Source organism: Jaculus jaculus, chromosome 11 (assembly GCF_020740685.1).
Source record: "Jaculus jaculus isolate mJacJac1 chromosome 11, mJacJac1.mat.Y.cur, whole genome shotgun sequence".
In the NCBI taxonomy this organism is placed as follows: domain Eukaryota; kingdom Metazoa; phylum Chordata; class Mammalia; order Rodentia; family Dipodidae; genus Jaculus; species Jaculus jaculus.
In genome coordinates, this window is record NC_059112.1 from 30,666,383 (window position 1) to 30,679,415 (window position 13,033).

The window sequence follows — 13,033 nt, forward strand, 5'->3', positions numbered from 1 at the left end:
TTGACCTAACATTCCAGCCTTTTGTTAATGACAAGTGACTGTGGTCTTTTCTTCTGTAGTGTCTTCATGTTGACTGTAGGGGGCAATGGGCTCTTATGGGTGAGGCTGGGTAATGTGGTCAATGGGTTTCCCCTCAAGGTAGGTGATAAGGAGCTGGTTCCTTGGTGGCTAAAGACTGGTAGGAGATAGAGGAGGGACAGGTCAGTAAAAGTTGGTTGAATTTTAGGTGGGTGAATTGGTCCACCTGATTTGGGATACATCTCAGAAAGCAGGGGACCAGGACAAGTACTAAGAATAGTCCAGAAATAGGTTCTAAGAGTGGCAAAAGCCAGGGCCAAACTGTACCAAAAATGTTCTATGACTCAGAGGAAATTGATATTCGTACCTGAAACTGGTCAACCACAATTTTTAGCTTTTTTTTTTTTTTTTTTTTTAAATTTTGACCTCTACCTTGCCTGATTGGTTGACATAGTAACAGCATTCCTCATTCAGGAAAAGGCAGGTCCCTCCTTTTTCTGCTGTCAAGATGTCTAGGGATTGGTGGTTCTGTAGCATGACTGAGGCCAGAGAAATAAGTTGCTCATGTAGCAGTCGTAGGGCCTCAGTGGATCCCCAGACTGCATTGCTCAGTTCTGTAGAAGGCCTTTCATAGGAGATTAAGCCATGGCTCAGGCCTCCTGTAGCCAGTCCTGTGGTAGCTATAGAGGCTGCCAGGCTTACCCCTACCATCACAGGCAAGTGGACAGCTCTTTTGTAATGATGAGTCCTCTTAAGAAGAAGGATTGCCAGTTCTCCCTCTGTATACATGGTGAGACTAGGTACCAAAGTGGCTGGGGTTCAAGAGCTTGAGTGCATTCTCAGAGAGATGCAAGTATACAGCATGGAGTCACGCCCAAAATAAATTCCGTTAGGTAAAGTGTTGTTTGTAACAATAGAGTTATTCCTGAAAGCTCCCGACCAGTATTGAGAGATGTTCTTAGGCCAGCAATCAAGGTGGTTCAGAAGAGAGAGTGGTATAAGGAGCTTTGAGACAGGACACCAGAAACAGGGAGTCTCTGAAACAGAGGTGTCATTGTATAGGGGTCTGCAGTCACGAGGATGCTCTCAAGGGAAGCACACAGGAACCAGGTTGGTAACACTGAGTTGATTGAGGAAGAAGAGAGAATAATCAATATGGGCATCCAGGGAGTGGTGGAGAAGGTTAGATCACACAGACTTTCCTGGAAGTTCCTATGAGCCTGTTTGATGTACATAACTGTCTGGATATGGGCATTTGAGGCAGCATTAGGGGCATTTTGAATGGATCTAAAGATTTTTTTTTAAATTTATTTATTTGAGAGCGACAGACACAGAGAGAAAGACAGATAGAGGGAGAGAGAGAGAGTGGGCGCGCCAGGGCTTCCAGCCTCTGCAAACGAACTCCAGACGCATGTGCCCCCTTGTGCATCTGGCTAACGTGGGACCTGGGGAACCGAGCCTCGAACCAGGGTCCTTAGGCTTCACAGGCAAGCGCTTAACCGCTAAGCCATCTCTCCAGCCCGGATCTAAAGATTTTTATTCTGCCCCACAGCGAGATCCCATAGAGTACTCGGTTACCACCCCTACTGTCCCATCTGCCCACTTTTGGTCCTATGGGTCTGTGACAGAAAATATTCTGAGTGCCCCCTGAGATTTGAGCTGTGATGGTTGGATGCCATAGAACTTAGTCGGGTGAAAGTAGTGGTACTGACAGAGTGGAGAAATCTATAGTGAGCACCCTCCAACAGATCAATGTAGCATGCTGGTATGACTCGGTCCTTAATGAAGCAGAGACTTTATTCATACCATCCCTGCATTAAGCTGGCTTTAGGGCAGTCATTGGCAACATCTATTATAAGGAAGGTGAGTTAGGTGGGCTCTGCACACCCTGTGAGAGGACAGGAGGAAAAATTAAGGAGCTTTTTATCATTGTCAATGGCTATGACTTCAAAATGCCAGGTACAAGGGGGAGATGAGCACTGGAGGTGAGAGATAGAGGGTTGGGGAAAGAGAAAGAAAGCAGGGGGCATGAATATCAAGGGGAACATTCTGGGAATGGGGGAAGAGTGGGAACATGAGAGGGTGTAAGCTTAGCATGGCCTGTCGGGGTGGGGGTGTATTTATCCCTGGATGAGGTAGCATAGGACAGAGGTGGCTTGACTCTCCTTAGCTGTGATAGGTGGATCCAACTGGGGATGCTCTGAAGCTTTGCATTTGTGGGTGGTTAGGATCACCAGATGAGGTCCAGTCCAGAGTAGCTTTGTAGGAAGATGGGAGGCATGTGGTAGTTTAAGGATAAGGGGTCCATTAGTAATGGGTGTTCCTTTAGCTGAGAGGAAGCTTCTCCCCTTCCATATGGCAGCATGATGATGTGGAATATGGAAAGCATATTTAGAGTTGGTATAGATGTTAACTATCTTGTCTTGTGCCACGGTTAGGTCTCTAGTGAGAGCTACCAGCTCAGCCTTTAGGGACTTACTCCCCTTAGGAAATGGTCCAGTCTCTATTATCTGGTCATCTGAGACAATAGCATACCCCACTACTTGAGAACCCTGACAGTGGAGGAGCTGTCATCTATATACCAGGTGTGATCAGGGTTGGGGAAGGAGAAGGATTCTAAGATTGCAGTAGGTCAGTTCTTCTAGGGTCTCTAAACAGGAATGTGTAAGTTGTTTGGGAAGAGGCAGGAGGGTAGCAGGGTTAAGTGGAGGACAAGAGTCAAGTGTGATGCCAGGGTTATCAAGCATAGTGATGTGAAAGAGTTGAATTTTAGATGGGTTCAGAGTAGACAGACAAGACTTGGAAAGTAGATGTTTAAGTCTGTGGTGGGGAGAGAACAGTGAGTTGTCCAAACATGAATTTCTGTGCTCTTGGGCCAGAAGAGATAGCTGCAGCACAAGTGCATAGGCACAGTTGCCAGCCCTGGAAAGAGATTACTAGTTGTGTAGAGAGTTAGGCTACAGGGGCAAAGTATGGGCCCTTCATTTGGCCTAGAACTCCCACGGCCATAGAATAAAAAAGAAAAGGTTTCTAAAGGTCTGGAAGTTCAAGGCCTGGAGCTTCCAGAAGGGCATTGCACAGTTGGGAGAATGCAGAATCTGTCTCTGACTTAGAGTCTAGGGTTCATGAGGGCTTCCCTTAGCTTTTTAATAAAGGGTTTTGCCAGGAGGGCAAAGTTTGGAATCCATATTCCAAGGAATCCAACAAAGCCAAGGAATGAGAGAATTTCTTCCTTAGAAGTAGGTGGGGAGAGAGAGTGAAGATGTTATTTGAGGTCTAGGGTGAGTTGTCATGAGGTGGGGTGAGGAGAAAACCCAGATACCTGACTTGGGTTAAGGAAAGTTGCACCTTTTTTTTGGGGGGGGGGGTACTCGATATCCCTTAGATCCAAGAAAATTAAGAAGTTTGTTGGTGTGTTGGTGTGTAGTTTGGATAGAGAAAGAAAGAGGAGCAGAGCAAAAGGTCATCTACATATTGTAAAGGTGTGCTGGGAAATAGATCTATGCACAAAATTTCAGTGGAGAGAGCTTGACTTAATAGGTGAGGGCTGTCTCTAAAATCCTGGGGAAGAATAGTCCAGGAGAGTTGAGAAGTATGAGTATCGACATCCTCCCATGTGAAATCAAAGAAATTGTAAGAATCCAGGTGGAGGAGGATGGAGAAGAAGGCATCTTTGAGGTCAAGAACTGACAAATGAGCAGTGCAGGAGGGGATGTGAAAGAGGAGAGTATAGGGTTGGGGACTACTAGATGAATGGGCATAACAGCAGCATTGACTAGGTGCAGGTCTTGGACTAAGCACTGTAGGTCCCATCAGGTTTAATAACAGGCAGGATCGGGATATTGCAAGGGGAGTGAGTGGGGCAAAGGATTCCAGCTTGATGCAGGTGAGAAATAATAGAATTGAGACCTTGGTGATGTTTAAGTGAGATTGAGTATTGAGGGCAGCAGGGTAAGGATATGGAGTTTTTGAGTCTGATGAGGATAGATGGTCCGAGGCCTTCAGAAGGTTCAATTGCAGATTGGTGGTCTGGTCAGGGGAAAAGGAGGTGTGGCTGCCCAACAGGGCAATTGGGAGCCTCCCTATTTGAGTCAGGCACCAGATGTAAGGTTCAGGAGTGGCCAAGACCACAGAGTGCACTCTGAGGCAAAGATCGAAGTTTTATGCAGGAAAAACATGAGCTGCCAGGACTGACTCCCAAGAGTTGGAGCAGTCAGCTTGGGGTTACAGACAGTGAGCTTTATAGGCTCTTCAGTTTGGAAAAGGTGGGGAAGGGAAGGAATTTCTTTGTTGGGGCAGTAAATCTCTGTTCTTTACATTAGCCATATATTGAGACCAGAAGTGACCTGGTGATAGAAAGGGGGTAGTAAATCTAGACCTGAGACATCATTAATGGCTGGACAATTCCTTGAGGAATGTGGATGACCCACTTCTCTATATCTCCCTCTCACCATCCTGTCGTCTTTGGTGACTCCATTTTGGGACACACATCATGACCTAACAGTAACACCAAGAGATGCTCCAAAAGATCTATACCACAGATATAATCTTCCTTACCTCCATGGTGGAGAAGAAGTCCAACTTCTCCCTGATAGTCTGGATGGATCATCCCTGAGAAAGGCTGTCCTTTCTGAGGTTGTTCACTCAAGGGCATCAGGTGCCCAAAATGACCAGGGAAAACTCTTAGCTTCCAGTTCAATGCAATGTTCTTAGTATCACCTGGCAAAAGCACTCCCCCCAAACCACCCCATGGAACCAAGACCTTTAGGCCAGCAGAGTGTAAGGTGCAGGAACAGGAAGAAAAAAATGGGCTAATGGATCACTTGAAGTGATATTAAGCAGAACCATTCCTATTTCCACCCCTTGATTCCTGGACCTGTGGATCCGGGCTATACGAGAAATAGTACCATATATAGTACGCTGATTCCGAGCATATACAGTCTGCTGGAGCACATTCCCCCAGCTTTCCAAGCTACTGCTACCTAGTTGGCATTGTAGCTGTTTTTGTAAAAGGCCATTCCACCATTCTATCACCTGACTTCTGTAACCATCTAACAGGAGAGCCACAATGCTGTTTGGGGTCTCTTGGGATCAATGTCAATTCATAGCCAGTGACAAGTAAGCCCCTAAATGTCGGTTACTTCCTTTTCCCAAGTGTACAGTTACCCTAGCAAAAGGTCCTCTAAGGAAGGATAGGAGTAAGCTTAATATTGAAACTTCTGGGGATTGCAAAAGTGTCCTTCCTTGAGGGGACCCAGCCACCCCTTCAATCAAGGGGCTCAGGATCTGCAAACTGGCTCAAAACTGGAAACTTGTTAAGAGACCTTGATTCTCTGTTGCTATAATCCAAAGTGGCCTTTTGTTCCTTTACTCTGGAACTTGTCTGCTGATACTGTAGGAAAAAACCCCCACAGGGGGTCCCCACGCTCTGCCCGGATAAGGCGACACCCCAAATCACTCACTCACGAGAAGCGGTCTTGATGCAAACTGCAAGAGGATTTTATTCCAAGCGCGCTGGGGCCCACAGTCGTACACCGCACAGGGGTAGAGGACTGCAGAGCCCTGAATGCAGGAACAGGACAGTTTTTATAGGGTTTCTAACAAAGCCTGTGCCTTAGACCAATCATTTTCTAATATTAGGAGCCCCGCAGGGTGTTAGCCAGTCAGTTGGTGCCACCCCATAGTTTCTAAGCCAATTAGTTTATGACCTTGGTGGTCAGCGTTTGCGCAGGTCCTTGGGTGGGAGTAGCAGAGTGTGGTATCAGTCTCCTGTGACCTTGGAGGTCAGCACTTGTGCAATTCCTTAGGTGGGGGTAACAGAGTATGGTATCAGCCTCCTATGACCTTGGTGGTCTGAGGCAGGCTGCTACAGCTTATGGTGCGAGTTACTAAGGCTTACAGTGTAGGCTACTAAGGCTTACAGTGTGGGCTATTAAGACTTATGGTGCAGGCTATTTACAGAAACCAAATAAGTGGTTCACTTCATTACTCATTTCCCATCCTTGAGGGCTATCTCATGCCCTTTTACCTAGTTTTATATTAGGAGTGGGCTCTGATACAATGAGAAGAGGGATTCTTTACTTGCTTCTGACAGAGAGTAAAACCTGGAGTTTGAGGTATGCAGGTGGCCCGCTTAAGCTCCCTTTGGAGCGTGATAGTATTTCTGAGCTTCTGAATTCTTGGGCCTTTCAATACAGATCCAGCAGGAACTTAGCAGACTTCTTATTTTACTTCTGGGAACACCATGATTCATCAACCAGTACCAAAGGTCTATACAAATCATGCCATTATGAGAATTGTTTTGCCTATGCTGTCCATTATAGTAAACATGCTCACCTAGCCTTTGTCAATTCACCACTGCCATTTGTCCCTTGTCATCCCAAGATTCACGTAGACCAATTGCATCTAAGTCACTTAATGCAGCAACTGTGGCTCCCACGTGATGTCTTCTTTACAAATTATGGCAACTCCTGGCAACTTTAAGTATACTGGGGCTCCCCTCACAAATCTGTTTCTTATAGTCTTAGTGAGGGGACTATCTTCTGTTTGCTCCCATTGTGGGGGCAAAGGTGAGTGTACATGAGAAATCCACTCCAGCATTCCAAGTCCTCTGAGCCTTTTAATCTTTTCATCAACATTAAGCCAAGGATATCGGGCATCTTAAGCTCACTCACTGTAGGCCATTTTTGGTTCCATACTTCAGCTAACCAGTCAAATAAACTCTTGGCACCTCTTCCAACTGCATGAGCTGCAGTGTTAAATCTAAAATCTTTGCTCAATGTGCCCATTTCAATAAATTCAGCTTGATCTAAATTTATACTCCTTCCTCCATCATCCCACACCCTTAAAATCCATTCTCACATGTACTTCCCATGGTTCTGCATATATAGGTTAGGAAATTCCTAGTTCTTTAGAATTGTAACTCATCTCCCCTTGAGTCCTGTCCTCTAGGTGACCTTTAGGGGCCTTCCTGGCCTTAAGCCTGGTTAGAGGCCTAGAGGCAAAGGTGGGTGGGCACTGAGTAGCATCAGCACCTTCTGCAAGAAGGGTCATTGCTGGATCCTCAAACAAGTAAGAAGTAATTCCCTCAGGAAAGGGTGGAGAGGGCACGACTTCAGGGTGTGGAGATAGGGATTAAGGGAGGGGAGGTCACATTCTCATGCAAAATAATGTATTTAGAATCTGAGTTTTCAATGTCCGCAAATTCTTCAGGGTCATTCCACACATTCCAAGTCATAGGATCCAACCCTTTTTTTTTTTTTTTTTTCCCCATCAGTGCCCTCATTTTAATTTCTGATACCCTGTGAGGCTGAGATTTGAGTTTACATTGTATGTTAGCCAATGTCACAATGATAGCTTGGGTTTGGTTTTCTGCAATCTAAGCCCTGTTCTGGCTAGAGAAGAGATTCTTCTCCAGGGAAACTCTAGAAACCTTCAGAACATGTATGTGGGTCTTAAGCTTGGAAATTTCCTTTTGGCCTTCTGCCATTCCCTTAATAGTTTATCCAGAGATGCTAGAAGCAAACAACCAGCCTCATCATTTGTTTTACTTTTCCACAAATACTCAAAATCGTTAGACACAGAGTCATTAAGCTCCTTACTCTTCACAAGATATAACCCAGGGCCACACAATAGCTCTATCTCATAGAGATTTTTTTAAAGTTCATACCATGGATTATCAGTACCCTCCTTATTAGCAGTAAAAAGTGCTTTCCTTATTACTAGTAAAGACACTCTCCTTATTACCAGTAGAGCCTTCAGTGGCACTGAAGATGGAGAGCCAGCTCCAGAGAGCACCAAGCCCAGTAGTGAAATCCATCCTACAATTCTGTTTTCTAGAACAACTCCTGGTACCACAGTCTGGATTTGTCAGGGTTCTCTAGAGGCACAGAACAGATGGATTGAATTGTATTAAAAGGGAATTTATTGAATTAGTTTATGGCAGTCCAACAATAGCAGTTTGCAGGCCTGAGAGTCAAGGAACCTGGTAACTGCTCAATCCATGAGGCTGGATGCCTCAGCAGTCCCGATCTGGCACTGAAGGCCTGCGGGCGTCCTGGAGAGATGCTGCTCTTCAGTCCACACTGGAAAACAACAGCAAGCAGGAAGCACCAAGCAGGAAGCAGCCAGCCATAAACAGACAATTTGGAAGAGGGAATACTTTCCCTCCCCAGATTCCTTAGATAAAGTGCCCCCTCCCCTCCAACCCCTCACCACCCCCACAAGAGGGGCTGCCCAATCTGGGGGAAGGGCTCACCCTGGGGGAAGGATTCCTCCTTTAGTAAATCCTCTCTGGAACCAACCTCAGAGAGCCACTTATGTTGAGAGACCAAAAAGAAATAACACATAACTAATTAAACAATGACACTGCCATTGTAGGACAAACCATTGTGAACAAAGGAGGATCCCCGGCTGGGCTCAGATAAGGAACTAACTGATTAAAGTGCCGACCTTTGCTTCTGTAACTCATGCTCGCTTGCTCAACAGGACATTCCAGAAATACTTAGCTGTGGGTGCCTCCGGCCCCTTGCAAAAGATAGGATCTACAAGCAGTCTGCTGACCAGAGATGAACAACTAGAAATGTTCCCACACGTGCCTTCTTGGAACCAATCATTTTAAAAGATGCTATGTGATGTAACCCCTTTTCCCCCTTCCCACTCTTTTCCTTTATAAACCCCTACTTTTAGAAGGTCGGGCTCTCTCCCATTCCCGCTGCGTCGGTCTGGGTGGATTGAGTCCCTGCTTAAGCTTGACATTAAAAGAAACCTGTTGCTTTTACATTCGAGTGTCTCGGCTTCTGTGGCAGTCCTCTAGGTGACTCCTGGGTGACCAGGGGTCTTGGCTCCTGGTCAGGGGTCTTGGCACAACAATGTGTAATGTGTGTGGATACCTAAACAGATCAAGTTGACACAAAATTTAACCATCACATCCAAGCTTTGAATTCCTTATATATATTTAAGACTGACTTTTTTGAGTAAGCACATGGTGACTTTCACTTTCTTACTTTTGATTTTGAAGGCTAATGTGCCTTCAAATTTCTGTGGTTATTTCACTACTATGACAGGTGAATTCCTCCAGAAAACTTTGAAACTGATGGTGCAGTCAACTGGGCCTAATCACAACAGTGATTATATCAATAATATAGGCAATGGTTTTTTGTTTTTTGTTTTTTGTTTTTTTTTTTTTTTTTGGTGTAGATAGGGGAGGCAGAAACATTGTAAGAGCTTACTGTATCACTAATTGCTCTGAATTGAAATATTGTCTTCCCAAGGGTGAAGGGAGGCTCAGGAAGTCATGCCTAGGTGAGCTGAAACTTAAAAGGCCACAAGATAACATCCCAAGCTTGTAGGAATGTTAAGCAACTGTTGAGCTCCAGGCCTTGACCAGTGTGGTACAGCAATTTTGTCTGAATTGCAACTTTCTCTCCTGAGGGGAGATGGATGGCTCACAAGTCTCAGTAGGTAAACAAGTGAGGAGAAATGGTTGCATGATCCCTCAGTTACTTTATAAACAATTACTTGGGAAGAAACTGGCTGCTGGCAAGTTGTGCAGTTTGCTTCAGAGATGCAGCTTCCTGAGTCATTGCCTATATCGGGCTAGACTTTTCAGTGAGGCCGCTGCCTGTCATTCATTCGCCAGTGCCCTCACTTTGCTCTATAAGCAACTCTAGTCAACTCATCTGCTCATCTTCACTGATTTCAGTGTGGTAGTGCTCAGGCCGCCACTCAGGATTGCAGGAGGTTGCAGTCACATGGAGGTCAATTAGCATTCTTTCCCTGCAGGCTGGTAGAGGGAGAGAAAACTCCCTTTCAAACTGTGACTTGTGTGTAAAAATCATCTTACAGTTTGGTTTCTGGTTTTTATGGACACCGTGTTCAGCAGTTCAGCCTATTCATAACACTGTGGTTTATTTCTTTTTTTTTTTCTTCTCTCTCTCTCCCTAGTGTTAAAGACTGGGAGTAGTAAAAGAGGGGTTCCATCCATTAAATTTTCTCTAAATTCACAATGATTACCTCACTTAAATTACGCTGACTTCACTCTCCATTGGAGAATCTGTTCTTCCTTTTCAAAAGATTGTAAGACCTGACGAAAAAATAAGGAAAGAAGAGAAATATAATCATTGATTTCAGTGTCACCTAAAATTAGTCTTTCTTTTTTCTTTTTATTTGGTTCACATTGATTTTCTATAGTGGTCAGAACAATTGATGCTTATTGCTTCAAGATTTATATAGCTCTCTTGTATTAAAATGTACCTAGCATTTTCAACCTGGTGATGAATTAATATAAAGTATTAAGATTATTGAATAAAATATGTTTTAGAAGGAGAAATGGTTTCAAGATGTCAGAAGTAGTCTATGGATCAATATGAATGCTAAGAATGAAATCATCTATAATATATTTCAGCTTCTTTTTAAAGGAATCTCAGGTGATAATTTGTGGGAGGTAGCATCATCAGAAATTTAATAGTAGTCATTTATGTTAAAAGAGAGGATTTATGATAGGTATATTTTTATTCATGAAATAAGATAGATTGGAATTATCCATCATTAGTGTCAAAAAGAGTTTGGTTTATTATAATTTATTTTTGAGAGTATTCCATAGGAAATAGAGTTGGCTAGCTAGCATTTTATTATTAGATTCACATCATTTTTATTCCATAAGGATCAGCTGCCAAAAACTCAATGTTATGGCATAGAGACTCACAATTTATTATATGCAAAAGTTTAATGTTTGCTATTTTATGGATAAGGGTAAATTTTAAATATTCTTTCTGAAAGCATAATTCTGGATTATCCTCTTTAGTATGAAGAATTATTTCATAACACTAAATATCAATAGGATACAACACTTCACACTCACTTTGGCAGGCATTTTGGAGTATCTGTAAGTTTTGTGAAACTTCAAAAGAAGCTGTGACCCCAAACTGAAGCACTCAATAAATTAACTGGAATTTGACTTTAGGATTATTACCAGGTAGACTTTGCTCTAATTATCTAAAGAAACATAAAAGAGATACACATGCCAAACACACACACACACACACACACACACACACACACACACACACACGCTGAGTTTGTGGTATACTCAATAGTGTTATAAAAATACTTTTGTAACTTATTATGTAGGAAGTAGGGTTAACTAGCACTTACAACTGGCCTAGTTTTACAAGGTGAAATTTTCCAAAGAGAAAGTAGAGATAATCAATTGAGTGAAAGGAATTTTTTTTGATCAAAGTTTCCAGAATATGGGAGACCATGAGAGTGTATAAAAAGTAGTAGACATTCCATGTGACTGCAACTGATACTTGTTTGGGAGACAAAAAGGGAAGATGGTCATAAATTTGGAATTGACAGTGGCTGAATCAGACCATCTTCCCTTTTTGTGGCGGGGGGAACCCTCCTTGCTAAAGTGTAACTTGCATTTTGAATACCATCAATTGTAATCAGATATGTGAAACTATATTTCTCTGAGAATAAAATTGAGGTATCTATTCTCTTTTACCTACAGTATTGGTATCGGCTACAAAAAATCTGGCATAATTTATATAGCTGTACACCAAAAGTGGCTTCTAGGCTATTGCAGCAAGGTTATTGATTTAGGTCACATGACAAGCCCTTATTGATGAAACGTAGAAGTGGGGGGTACAAGTTTAGAAGCAATTGATAAACTTTGGTTGAGCGGTAACTGAAGGTGAAAGTTCCATCACCACAGTGCTGATGTGCTTCATTCAAGAAATGCGCCTGAAGAACTGATAAAAGAAAGAACCAATTATTCCCTGTATAATAAGTCAAAGAAAATGTGATTTAAGACATTCATTTTAGATACTGAAGTAATATACCTTCATTTAAACCTTGAAATTATATATTTATTGAAGTATTTTACTTATGAAATAGTTAATTGTATATTAAGAACAATACCATTTGCATTGTCCTTATATTAAGTCACTTCCTTAATTACTATAGTTTTGAATAGTCTTGCTGCAATAGCTTAGACACAACCTTTGGTGTACAATGACATAAATCAATTACTTTCATCATTTACTGGCTCCATTCTGGAAGTAAAGGCTTTACCATTTTAAGCTAAATTCTCAACTACTGTCTTTTATACTCACACATCTTTTACATTTTTTGTGTTGAGCTTAAAAATAAAACCTTTAAAAACTTAAAATTCTGTTGAATTTATATTTTATGTTACCTGTTTTTGATGTGTTATAAATTCATAGTACATTGTGATCATATGTAGCTCATATTACCTTTCCTTATTATCTCTTCTGTCTCACTGTATTCCTCATTCTTTTCATTATTCTTATAAAGTTACCAATCAAAATCATTCTACTAATCACATTTAATTTTCTTAGAATTTGTTTCAGCTCATAAATAAACAAAACAGAGAAAGTTAACAAAACTTTCTTTTTGTTTGTTTTCAGTGTAGATGTTAAGTATGTCTTTCCTTGAGGTTTACTTCTGTAAGTGGATTATGGAAGCTTATTTATTTTTTTATTCTTATCTTACCTTTTTTTAATATTTAGAATTTCAGAAAATTCAAAAAAACCTGTTATTCATTAATAAGTGACCTTTCTTCTGATGGGCATTGCCCTGACATGATCCTGGCATTCTCTGGCACCTTAAAAATCATAACACTTTAGAAGCAGTTCTGTGGCATGTCAGTCATGATTCATTTGGCCAAGAATTCTGGTATCAGATATGATTAGCAAAAGAGGGCACAGATTCTCTTCCACTATAGTTCATATTTTGTTGTATTATTAAGGAGCAAAAATATCAGTAAATATGAAATTGATCTAAATTAACATATATGCCACTTGAGAAATACAAAACACACAATATACAAAGACGACATATTTTGAATGTTTTTCTTGAGCATGCATTGATTTCACACTGTTGTCACAGTTCAACATTTGCATTGCTTCATACAGGCCCAGCCACAACTCTGCATCACAATGATTTTAGCATGTGAATAGATTAGTAGCGTATATTGTATGTGTACAAGAAA